The sequence below is a fragment of the Lissotriton helveticus genome, chromosome 2_1, assembly GCF_964261635.1.
Source record: "Lissotriton helveticus chromosome 2_1, aLisHel1.1, whole genome shotgun sequence".
In the NCBI taxonomy this organism is placed as follows: domain Eukaryota; kingdom Metazoa; phylum Chordata; class Amphibia; order Caudata; family Salamandridae; genus Lissotriton; species Lissotriton helveticus.
This window is the reverse complement of record NC_136059.1, coordinates 2,048,439,635-2,048,452,257: the sequence shown is the minus strand read 5'-3', so window position 1 is coordinate 2,048,452,257 and position 12,623 is coordinate 2,048,439,635.

The following is a 12,623-nucleotide window of genomic DNA, read 5'->3' as shown; positions in this document are numbered from 1 at the left end:
GAGATGGGATGTTACCTACCTCGACTGTGGAGCAACGGAGCTGGATCAAAACTGCAACGCTAGTGGAGGCTCATCCAGAGTCTAGGGGCTCATACAGAGCAGCAGTTAAGACAGTGCGATCATCTATGGACTTTAATGACTTCAACATCAACAATGCTCAGGGGCGTGGAATGCCCAATCAGAGAGCAGTTGGGGGTGTGGCACACAAACTTCGGTGGAAGCCTCTGAGGAAGATAGCAATTGAAAGGCGTTTAGGTGATTCGAAGTTTCTGCATATCCCGCCCACCTGCGTGTGCAGTTTGTACCTAACGATAAAGGTTACGGGTCAAACCTTCTCTGTTGCTTGAATGCTCCTTCATTTGGTGGCGGACCCAGGAGCATTAATACATAGCGGCAGCCCAGCCGCGAGGGTGCACCATCCTGTTTAAGACAGGGGCCATGAGATGGAATCTTACCTACCTCGACTGTGGAGCAACGGAGCTGGATCAAAACTGCAACGCTAGTGGAGGCTCATCCAGAGTCTAGGGGCTCATACAGAGCAGCAGTTAAGACAGTGCGTTCATCTATGGACTTTAATGACTTCAACATCCACAATGCTCAGGGGCGTGGAATTCCCAATCAGAGAGCAGTTGGGGGTGTGGCACGCAAACTTCGGTGGAAGCCTCTGAGGAAGATAGCAATTGAAACGCGTCAGGTGATTCGAAGTTTCTGCATATCCCGCCCACCTGCGTGTGCAGTTTGTACCTAACAATAAAGGTTATGGGTCAAACCTTCTCTGTTGCTTGAGTGCTCCTTCATTTGGTGGCGGACCCAGGAGCATTAATACATAGCGGCAGCCCAGCCGCGAGGGTGCACCATCCTGTTTAAGACGGGGGCCATGAGATGGGATGTTACCTACCTCGACTGTGGAGCAACGGAGCTGGATCAAAACTGCAACGCTAGTGGAGGCTCATCCAGAGTCTAGGGGCTCATACAGAGCAGCAGTTAAGACAGTGCGTTCATCTATGGACTTTAATGACTTCAACATCAACAATGCTCAGGGGCGTGGAATGCCCAATCAGAGAGCAGTTGGGGGTGTGGCACACAAACTTCGGTGGAAGCCTCTGAGGAAGATAGCAATTGAAAGGCGTTTAGGTGATTCGAAGTTTCTGCATATCCCGCCCACCTGCGTGTGCAGTTTGTACCTAACGATAAAGGTTACGGGTCAAACCTTCTCTGTTGCTTGAATGCTCCTTCATTTGGTGGCGGACCCAGGAGCATTAATACATAGCGGCAGCCCAGCCGCGAGGGTGCACCATCCTGTTTAAGACAGGGGCCATGAGATGGAATCTTACCTACCTCGACTGTGGAGCAACGGAGCTGGATCAAAACTGCAACGCTAGTGGAGGCTCATCCAGAGTCTAGGGGCTCATACAGAGCAGCAGTTAAGACAGTGCGTTCATCTATGGACTTTAATGACTTCAACATCCACAATGCTCAGGGGCGTGGAATTCCCAATCAGAGAGCAGTTGGGGGTGTGGCACGCAAACTTCGGTGGAAGCCTCTGAGGAAGATAGCAATTGAAACGCGTCAGGTGATTCGAAGTTTCTGCATATCCCGCCCACCTGCGTGTGCAGTTTGTACCTAACAATAAAGGTTATGGGTCAAACCTTCTCTGTTGCTTGAGTGCTCCTTCATTTGGTGGCGGACCCAGGAGCATTAATACATAGCGGCAGCCCAGCCGCGAGGGTGCACCATCCTGTTTAAGACGGGGGCCATGAGATGGGATGTTACCTACCTCGACTGTGGAGCAACGGAGCTGGATCAAAACTGCAACGCTAGTGGAGGCTCATCCAGAGTCTAGGGGCTCATACAGAGCAGCAGTTAAGACAGTGCGTTCATCTATGGACTTTAATGACTTCAACATCCACAATGCTCAGGGGCGTGGAATGCCCAATCAGAGAGCATTTGGGGGTGTGGCACACAAACTTCGGTGGAAGCCTCTGAGGAAGATAGCAATTGAAAGACGTCAGGTGATTCGAAGTTTCTGCATATCCCGCCCACCTGCGTGTGCAGTTTGTACCTAACAATAAAGGTTACGGGTCAAACCTTCTCTGTTGCTTGAGTGCTCCTTCATTTGGTGGTGGACCCAGGAGCATTAATACATAGCGGCAGCCCAGCCGCGAGGGTGCACCATCCTGTTTAAGACGGGGGCCATGAGATGGGATGGTACCTACCTCGACTGTGGAGCAACGGAGCTGGATCAAAACTGCAACGCTAGTGGAGTCTCATCCAGAGTCTAGGGGCTCATACAGAGCAGCAGTTAAGACAGTGCGTTCATCTATGGACTTTGATGACTTCAACATCCACAATGCTCAGGGGCTTGGAATGCCCAATCAGAGAGCAGTTGGGGGTGTGGCACGCAAACTTCGGTGGAAGCCTCTGAGGAAGATAGCAATTGAAACGCGTCAGGTGATTCGAAGTTTCTGCATATCCCGCCCACCTGCGTGTGCAGTTTGTACCTAACAATAAAGGTTACGGGTCAAACCTTCTCTGTTGCTTGAGTGCTCCTTCATTTGGTGGCGGACCCAGAAGCATTAATACATAGCGGCAGCCCAGCCGCGAGGGTGCACCATCCTGTTTAAGACAGGGGCCATGAGATGGGATCTTACCTACCTCGACTGTGGAGCAACGGAGCTGGATCAAAACTGCAACGCTATTGGAGGCTCATCCACAGTCTAGGGGCTCATACAGAGCAGCAGTTAAGACAGTGCGTACATCTATGGACTTTAATGACTTCAACATCCACAATGCTCAGGGGCGTGGAATGCCCAATCAGAGAGCAGTTGGGGGTGTGGCACGCAAACTTCGGTGGAAGCCTCTGAGGAAGATAGCAATTGAAACGCGTCAGGTGATTCGAAGTTTCTGCATATCCCGCCCACCTGCGTGTGCAGTTTGTACCTAACAATAAAGGTTACGGGTCAAACCTTCTCTGTTGCTTGAGTGCTCCTTCATTTGGTGGCGGACCCAGGAGCATTAATACATAGCGGCAGCCCAGCCGCGAGGGTGCACCATCCTGTTTAAGACAGGGGCCATGAGATGGGATGTTACCTACCTCGACTGTGGAGCAACGGAGCTGGATCAAAACTGCAACGCTTGTGGAGGCTCATCCAGAGTCTAGGGGCTCATACAGAGCAGCAGTTAAGACAGTGCGTTCATCTATGGACTTTAATGACTTCAACATCCACAATGCTCAGGGGCGTGGAATGCCCAATCAGAGAGCAGTTGGGGGTGTGGCACACAAACTTCGGTGGAAGCCTCTGAGGAAGATAGCAATTGAAAGGCGTTTAGGTGATTCGAAGTTTCTGCATATCCCGCCCACCTGCGTGTGCAGTTTGTACCTAACGATAAAGGTTACGGGTCAAACCTTCTCTGTTGCTTGAGTGCTCCTTCATTTGGTGGCGGACCCAGGAGCATTAATACATAGCGGCAGCCCAGCCGTGAGGGTGCACCATCCTGTTTAAGACAGGGGCCATGAGATGGAATCTTACCTACCTCGACTGTGGAGCAACGGAGCTGGATCAAAACTGCAACGCTAGTGGAGGCTCATCCAGAGTCTAGGGGCTCATACAGAGCAGCAGTTAAGACAGTGCGTTCATCTATGGACTTTAATGACTTCAACATCCACAATGCTCAGGGGCGTGGAATTCCCAATCAGAGAGCAGTTGGGGGTGTGGCACGCAAACTTTGGTGGAAGCCTCTGAGGAAGATAGCAATTGAAACGCGTCAGGTGATTCGAAGTTTCTGCATATCCCGCCCACCTGCGTGTGCAGTTTGTACCTAACAATAAAGGTTACGGGTCAAACCTTCTCTGTTGCTTGAGTGCTCCTTCATTTGGTGGCGGACCCAGGAGCATTAATACATAGCGGCAGCCCAGCCGCGAGGGTGCACCATCCTGTTTAAGACGGGGGCCATGAGATGGGATGTTACCTACCTCGACTGTGGAGCAACGGAGCTGGATCAAAACTGCAACGCTAATGGAGGCTCATCCAGAGTCTAGGGGCTCATACAGAGCAGCAGTTAAGACAGTGCGTTCATCTATGGACTTTAATGACTTCAACATCCACAATGCTCAGGGGCGTGGAATGCCCAATCAGAGAGCATTTGGGGGTGTGGCACACAAACTTCGGTGGAAGCCTCTGAGGAAGATAGCAATTGAAAGACGTCAGGTGATTCGAAGTTTCTGCATATCCCGCCCACCTGCGTGTGCAGTTTGTACCTAACAATAAAGGTTACGGGTCAAACCTTCTCTGTTGCTTGAGTGCTCCTTCATTTGGTGGCGGACCCAGGAGCATTAATACATAGCGGCAGCCCAGCCGCGAGGGTGCACCATCCTGTTTAAGACGGGGGCCATGAGATGGGATGGTACCTACCTCGACTGTGGAGCAACGGAGCTGGATCAAAACTGCAACGCTAGTGGAGTCTCATCCAGAGTCTAGGGGCTCATACAGAGCAGCAGTTAAGACAGTGCGTTCATCTATGGACTTTAATGACTTCAACATCCACAATGCTCAGGGGCGTGGAATGCCCAATCAGAGAGCAGTTGGGGGTGTGGCACGCAAACTTCGGTGGAAGCCTCTGAGGAAGATAGCAATTGAAACGCGTCAGGTGATTCGAAGTTTCTGCATATCCCGCCCACCTGCGTGTGCAGTTTGTACCTAACGATAAAGGTTACGGGTCAAACCTTCTCTGTTGCTTGAGTGCTCCTTCATTTGGTGGCGGACCCAGGAGCATTAATACATAGCGGCAGCCCAGCCGCGAGGGTGCACCATCCTGTTTAAGACAGGGGCCATGAGATGGGATCTTACCTACCTCGACTGTGGAGCAACGGAGCTGGATCAAAACTGCAACGCTATTGGAGGCTCATCCAGAGTCTAGGGGCTCATACAGAGCAGCAGTTAAGACAGTGCGTACATCTATGGACTTTAATGACTTCAACATCCACAATGCTCAGGGGCGTGGAATGCCCAATCAGAGAGCAGTTGGGGGTGTGGCACGCAAACTTCGGTGGAAGCCTCTGAGGAAGATAGCAATTGAAACGCGTCAGGTGATTCGAAGTTTCTGCATATCCCGCCCACCTGCGTGTGCAGTTTGTACCTAACAATAAAGGTTACGGGTCAAACCTTCTCTGTTGCTTGAGTGCTCCTTCATTTGGTGGCGGACCCAGGAGCATTAATACATAGCGGCAGCCCAGCCGCGAGGGTGCCCCATCCTGTTTAAGACAGGGGCCATGAGATGGGATGTTACCTACCTCGACTGTGGAGCAACGGAGCTGGATCAAAACTGCAACGCTAGTGGAGGCTCATCCAGAGTCTAGGGGCTCATACAGAGCAGCAGTTAAGACAGTGCGTTCATCTATGGACTTTAATGACTTCAACATCCACAATGCTCAGGGGCGTGGAATGCCCAATCAGAGAGCAGTTGGGGGTGTGGCACACAAACTTCGGTGGAAGCCTCTGAGGAAGATAGCAATTGAAAGGCGTTTAGGTGATTCGAAGTTTCTGCATATCCCGCCCACCTGCGTGTGCAGTTTGTACCTAACGATAAAGGTTACGGGTCAAACCTTCTCTGTTGCTTGAGTGCTCCTTCATTTGGTGGCGGACCCAGGAGCATTAATACATAGCGGCAGCCCAGCCGCGAGGGTGCACCATCCTGTTTAAGACAGGGGCCATGAGATGGAATCTTACCTACCTCGACTGTGGAGCAACGGAGCTGGATCAAAACTGCAACGCTAGTGGAGGCTCATCCAGAGTCTAGGGGCTCATACAGAGCAGCAGTTAAGACAGTGCGTTCATCTATGGACTTTAATGACTTCAACATCCACAATGCTCAGGGGCGTGGAATTCCCAATCAGAGAGCAGTTGGGGGTGTGGCACGCAAACTTCGGTGGAAGCCTCTGAGGAAGATAGCAATTGAAACGCGTCAGGTGATTCGAAGTTTCTGCATATCCCGCCCACCTGCGTGTGCAGTTTGTACCTAACAATAAAGGTTACGGGTCAAACCTTCTCTGTTGCTTGAGTGCTCCTTCATTTGGTGGCGGACCCAGGAGCATTAATACATAGCGGCAGCCCAGCCGCGAGGGTGCACCATCCTGTTTAAGACGGGGGCCATGAGATGGGATGTTACCTACCTCGACTATGGAGCAACGGAGCTGGATCAAAACTGCAACGCTAGTGGAGGCTCATCCAGAGTCTAGGGGCTCATACAGAGCAGCAGTTAAGACAGTGCGTTCATCTATGGACTTTAATGACTTCAACATCCACAATGCTCAGGGGCGTGGAATGCCCAATCAGAGAGCATTTGGGGGTGTGGCACACAAACTTCGGTGGAAGCCTCTGAGGAAGATAGCAATTGAAAGACGTCAGGTGATTCGAAGTTTCTGCATATCCCGCCCACCTGCGTGTGCAGTTTGTACCTAACAATAAAGGTTACGGGTCAAACCTTCTCTGTTGCTTGAGTGCTCCTTCATTTGGTGGCGGACCCAGGAGCATTAATACATAGCGGCAGCCCAGCCGCGAGGGTGCACCATCCTGTTTAAGACGGGGGCCATGAGATGGGATGGTACCTACCTCGACTGTGGAGCAACGGAGCTGGATCAAAACTGCAACGCTAGTGGAGTCTCATCCAGAGTCTAGGGGCTCATACAGAGCAGCAGTTAAGACAGTGCGTTCATCTATGGACTTTAATGACTTCAACATCCACAATGCTCAGGGGTGTGGAATGCCCAATCAGAGAGCAGTTGGGGGTGTGGCACGCAAACTTCGGTGGAAGCCTCTGAGGAAGATAGCAATTGAAACGCATCAGGTGATTCGAAGTTTCAGCATATCCCGCCCACCTGCGTGTGCAGTTTGTACCTAACAATAAAGGTTACGGGTCAAACCTTCTCTGTTGCTTGAGTGCTCCTTCATTTGGTGGCGGACCCAGGAGCATTAATACATAGCAGCAGCCCAGCCGCGAGGGTGCACCATCCTGTTTAAGACGGGGGCCATGAGATGGGATGTTACCTACCTCGACTGTGGAGCAACGGAGCTGATCAAAACTGCAACGCTAGTGGAGGCTCATCCAGAGTCTAGGGGCTCATACAGAGCAGCAGTTAAGACAGTGCGTTCATCTATGGACTTTAATGACTTCAACATCCACAATGCTCACTGGCGTGGAATGCCCAATCAGAGAGCAGTTGGGGGTGTGGCACGCAAACATCGGTGGAAGACTCTTAGGAAGATAGCAATTGAAACGCGTCAGGTGATTCGAAGTTTCTGCATATCCCGCCCACCTGCGTGTGCAGTTTGTACCTAAAAATAAAGGTTACGGGTCAAACCTTCTCTGTTGCTTGAGTGCTCCTTCATTGGGTGGCGGACACAGGAGCATTAATACATAGCGGCAGCCCAGCCGCGAGGGTGCACCATCCTGTTTAAGACGGGGGCCATGAGATGGGATCTTACCTACCTCGACTGTGGAGCAACGGAGCTGGATCAAAACTGCAACGCTAGTGGAGGCTCATCCAGAGTCTAGGGGCTCATACAGAGCAGAAGTTAAGACAGTGCGCTCATCTATGGACTTTAATGACTTCAACATCCACAATGCTCAGGGGTGTGGAATGCCCAATCAGAGAGCAGTTGGGGGTGTGGCACGCAAACTTCGGTGGAAGCCTCTGAGGAAGATAGCAATTGAAACGCGTCAGGTGATTCGAAGTTTCTGCATATCCCGCCCACCTGCGTGTGCAGTTTGTACCTAACAATAAAGGTTACGGGTCAAACCTTCTCTGTTGCTTGAGTGCTCCTTCATTTGGTGGCGGACCCAGGAGCATTAATACATAGCGGCAGCCCAGCCGCGAGGGTGCACCATCCTGTTTAAGACGGGGGCCATGAGATGGGATGTTACCTACCTCGACTGTGGAGCAACGGAGCTGGATCAAAACTGCAACGCTAGTGGAGGCTCATCCAGAGTCTAGGGGCTCATACAGAGCAGCAGTTAAGACAGTGCGTTCATCTATGGACTTTAATGACTTCAACATCCACAATGCTCAGGGGCGTGGAATGCCCAATCAGAGAGCAGTTGGGGGTGTGGCACGCAAACTTCGGTGGAAGCCTCTGAGGAAGATAGCAATTGAAACGCGTCAGGTGATTCGAAGTTACTGCATATCCCGCCCACCTGCGTGTGCAGTTTGTACCTAACAATAAAGGTTACGGGTCAAACCTTCTCTGTTGTTGAGTGCTCCTTCATTTGGTGGCGGACCCAGGAGCATTAATACATAGCGGAGCCCAGCCGCGAGGGTGCACCATCCTGTTTAAGACGGGGGCCATGAGATGGGATGTTACCTACCTCGACTGTGGAGCAACGGAGCTGGATCAAAACTGCAACGCTAGTGGAGGCTCATCCAGAGTGTAGGGGCTCATACAGAGCAGCAGTTAAGACGGTGCGTTCATCTATGGACTTTAATGACTTCAACATCCACAATGCTCAGGGGCGTGGAATGCCCAATCAGAGAGCAGTTGGGGGTGTGGCACGCAAACTTCGGTGGAAGCCTCTGAGGAAGATAGCAATTGAAACGCGTCAGGTGATTCGAAGTTTCTGCATATCCCGCCCACCTGCGTGTGCAGTTTGTACCTAACAATAAAGGTTACGGGTCAAACCTTCTCTGTTGCTTGAGTGCTCCTTCATTTGGTGGCGGACCCAGGAGCATTAATACATAGCGGCAGCCCAGCCGCGAGGGTGCACCATCCTGTTTAAGATTGGGGCCATGAGATGGGATGTTACCTACCTCGACTGTGGAGCAACGGAGCTGGATCAAAACTGCAACGCTAGTGGAGGCTCATCCAGAGTCTAGGGGCTCATACAGAGCAGCAGTTAAGACAGTGCATTCATCTATGGACTTTAATGACTTCAACATCCACAATGCTCAGGGGCGTGGAATGCCCAATCAGAGAGCAGTTGGGGGTGTGGCACGCAAACTTCGGTGGAAGCCTCTGAGGAAGATAGCAATTGAAACGCATCAGGTGATTCGAAGTTTCAGCATATCCCGCCCACCTGCGTGTGCAGTTTGTACCTAACAATAAAGGTTACGGGTCAAACCTTCTCTGTTGCTTGAGTGCTCCTTCATTTGGTGGCGGAACCAGGAGCATTAATACATAGCGGCAGCCCAGCCGCGAGGGTGCACCATCCTGTTTAAGACGGGGGCCATGAGATGGGATGTTACCTACCTCGACTGTTGAGCAACGGAGCTGGATCACAACTGCAATGCTAGTGGAGGCTCATCCAGAGTCTAGGGGCTCATACAGAGCAGCAGTTAAGACAGTGCGTTCATCTATGGACTTTAATGACTTCAACATCCACAATGCTCAGGGGCGTGGAATGCCCAATCAGAGAGCAGTTGTGGATGTGGCACGCAAACTTCGGTGGAAGCCCTAAGGAAGATAGCAATTGAAACGCGTCAGGTGATTCGAAGTTGCTGCATATCCCGCCCACCTGCGTGTGCAGTTTGTACGTAACAATAAAAGATAGCAATTGAAACGCGTCAGGTGATTCGAAGTTTCTGCATATCCCGCCGACCTGCGTGTGCAGTTTGTACCTAACAATAAAGGTTATGGGTCAAACCTTCTCTGTTGCTTGAGTGCTCCTTCATTTGGTGGCGGACCCAGGAGCATTAATACATAGCGGCAGCCCAGCCGCGAGGGTGCACTATCCTGTTTAAGACGGGGACCATGAGATGGGATGTTACCTACCTCGACTGTGGAGCAACGGAGCTGGATCAAAACTGCATTGCTCGTGGAGGCTCATCCAGAGTCTAGGGGCTCATACAGAGCAGCAGTTAAGACAGTGCGTTCATCTATGGACTTTAACCACTTGGATGCTAAGGTGTTTTATGGCTTTGAATGTAATTTTCATTGAAGTCAATGGAAACTCCATGACGAGCTGGGCTCGTCATGAGCGTCGAAGGGGTTAATGACTTCAACATCCACAATGCTCAGGGGCGTGGAATGCCCAATCAGAGAGCAGTTGGGGGTGTGGCACGCAAACTTCGGTGGAAGCCTCTGAGGAAGATAGCAATTGAAACGCGTCAGGTGATTCGAAGTTTCTGCATATCCCGCCCACCTGCGTGTGCAGTTTGTACCTAACAATAAAGGTTACGGGTCAAACCTTCTCTGTTGCTTGAGTGCTCCTTCATTTGGTGGCGGACCCAGGAGCATTAATACATAGCGGCAGCCCAGCCGCGAGGGTGCACCATCCTGTTTAAGACGGGGGCCATGAGATGGGATGTTACCTACCTCGACTGTGGAGCAACGGAGCTGGATCAAAACTGCAACGCTAGTGGAGGCTCATCCAGAGTCTAGGGGCTCATACAGAGCAGCAGTTAAGACAGTGCGTTCATCTATGGACTTTAATGACTTCAACATCCACAATGCTCAGGGGCGTGAAATGCCCAATCAGAGAGCAGTTGCGGGTGTGGCACGCAAACTTCGCTGGAAGCCTCTGAGGAAGATAGCAATTGATACGTGTCAGGTGATTCGAAGTTTCTGCATATCCCGCCCACCTGCGTGTGCAGTTTATACCTAACAATAAAGGTTACGGGTCAAACCTTCTCTGTTGCTTGAGTGCTCCTTCATTTGGTGGCGGACCCAGGAGCATTAATACATAGCAGCAGCCCAGCCACGAGGGTGCACCATCCTGTTTGAGACGGGGGCCATGAGATGGGATGTTACCTACCTCGACTGTGGAGCAACGGAGCTGGATCAAAACTGCAACGCTAGTGGAGGCTCATCCAGAGTCTAGGGGCTCATACAGAGCAGCAGTTAAGACAGTGCGTTCATCTATGGACTTTAATGACTTCAACATCCACAATGCTCAGGGGCGTGGAATGCCCAATCAGAGAGCAGTTGGGGGTGTGGCACGCAAACTTCGGTGGAAGCCTCTGAGGAAGATAGCAATTGAAACGCGTCAGGTGATTCGAAGTTTCTGCATATCCCGCCCACCTGCGTGTGCAGTTTGTACCTAACAATAAAGGTTACGGGTCAAACCTTCTCTGTTGCTTGAGTGCTCCTTCATTTGGTGGCGGACCCAGGAGCATTAATACATAGCGGCAGCCCAGCCGCGAGGGTGCACCATCCTGTTTAAGACAGGGGCCATGAGATGGGATCTTACCTACCTCGACTGTGGAGCAACGGAGCTGGATCAAAACTGCAACGCTATTGGAGGCTCATCCACAGTCTAGGGGCTCATACAGAGCAGCAGTTAAGACAGTGCGTACATCTATGGACTTTAATGACTTCAACATCCACAATGCTCAGGGGCGTGGAATGCCCAATCAGAGAGCAGTTGGGGGTGTGGCACGCAAACTTCGGTGGAAGCCTCTGAGGAAGATAGCAATTGAAACGCGTCAGGTGATTCGAAGTTTCTGCATATCCCGCCCACCTGCGTGTGCAGTTTGTACCTAACAATAAAGGTTACGGGTCAAACCTTCTCTGTTGCTTGAGTGCTCCTTCATTTGGTGGCGGACCCAGGAGCATTAATACATAGCGGCAGCCCAGCCGCGAGGGTGCACCATCCTGTTTAAGACAGGGGCCATGAGATGGGATGTTACCTACCTCGACTGTGGAGCAACGGAGCTGGATCAAAACTGCAACGCTAGTGGAGGCTCATCCAGAGTCTAGGGGCTCATACAGAGCAGCAGTTAAGACAGTGCGTTCATCTATGGACTTTAATGACTTCAACATCCACAATGCTCAGGGGCGTGGAATGCCCAATCAGAGAGCAGTTGGGGGTGTGGCACACAAACTTCGGTGGAAGCCTCTGAGGAAGATAGCAATTGAAAGGCGTTTAGGTGATTCGAAGTTTCTGCATATCCCGCCCACCTGCGTGTGCAGTTTGTACCTAACGATAAAGGTTACGGGTCAAACCTTCTCTGTTGCTTGAGTGCTCCTTCATTTGGTGGCGGACCCAGGAGCATTAATACATAGCGGCAGCCCAGCCGCGAGGGTGCACCATCCTGTTTAAGACAGGGGCCATGAGATGGAATCTTACCTACCTCGACTGTGGAGCAACGGAGCTGGATCAAAACTGCAACGCTAGTGGAGGCTCATCCAGAGTCTAGGGGCTCATACAGAGCAGCAGTTAAGACAGTGCGTTCATCTATGGACTTTAATGACTTCAACATCCACAATGCTCAGGGGCGTGGAATTCCCAATCAGAGAGCAGTTGGGGGTGTGGCACGCAAACTTTGGTGGAAGCCTCTGAGGAAGATAGCAATTGAAACGCGTCAGGTGATTCGAAGTTTCTGCATATCCCGCCCACCTGCGTGTGCAGTTTGTACCTAACAATAAAGGTTACGGGTCAAACCTTCTCTGTTGCTTGAGTGCTCCTTCATTTGGTGGCGGACCCAGGAGCATTAATACATAGCGGCAGCCCAGCCGCGAGGGTGCACCATCCTGTTTAAGACGGGGGCCATGAGATGGGATGTTACCTACCTCGACTGTGGAGCAACGGAGCTGGATCAAAACTGCAACGCTAATGGAGGCTCATCCAGAGTCTAGGGGCTCATACAGAGCAGCAGTTAAGACAGTGCGTTCATCTATGGACTTTAATGACTT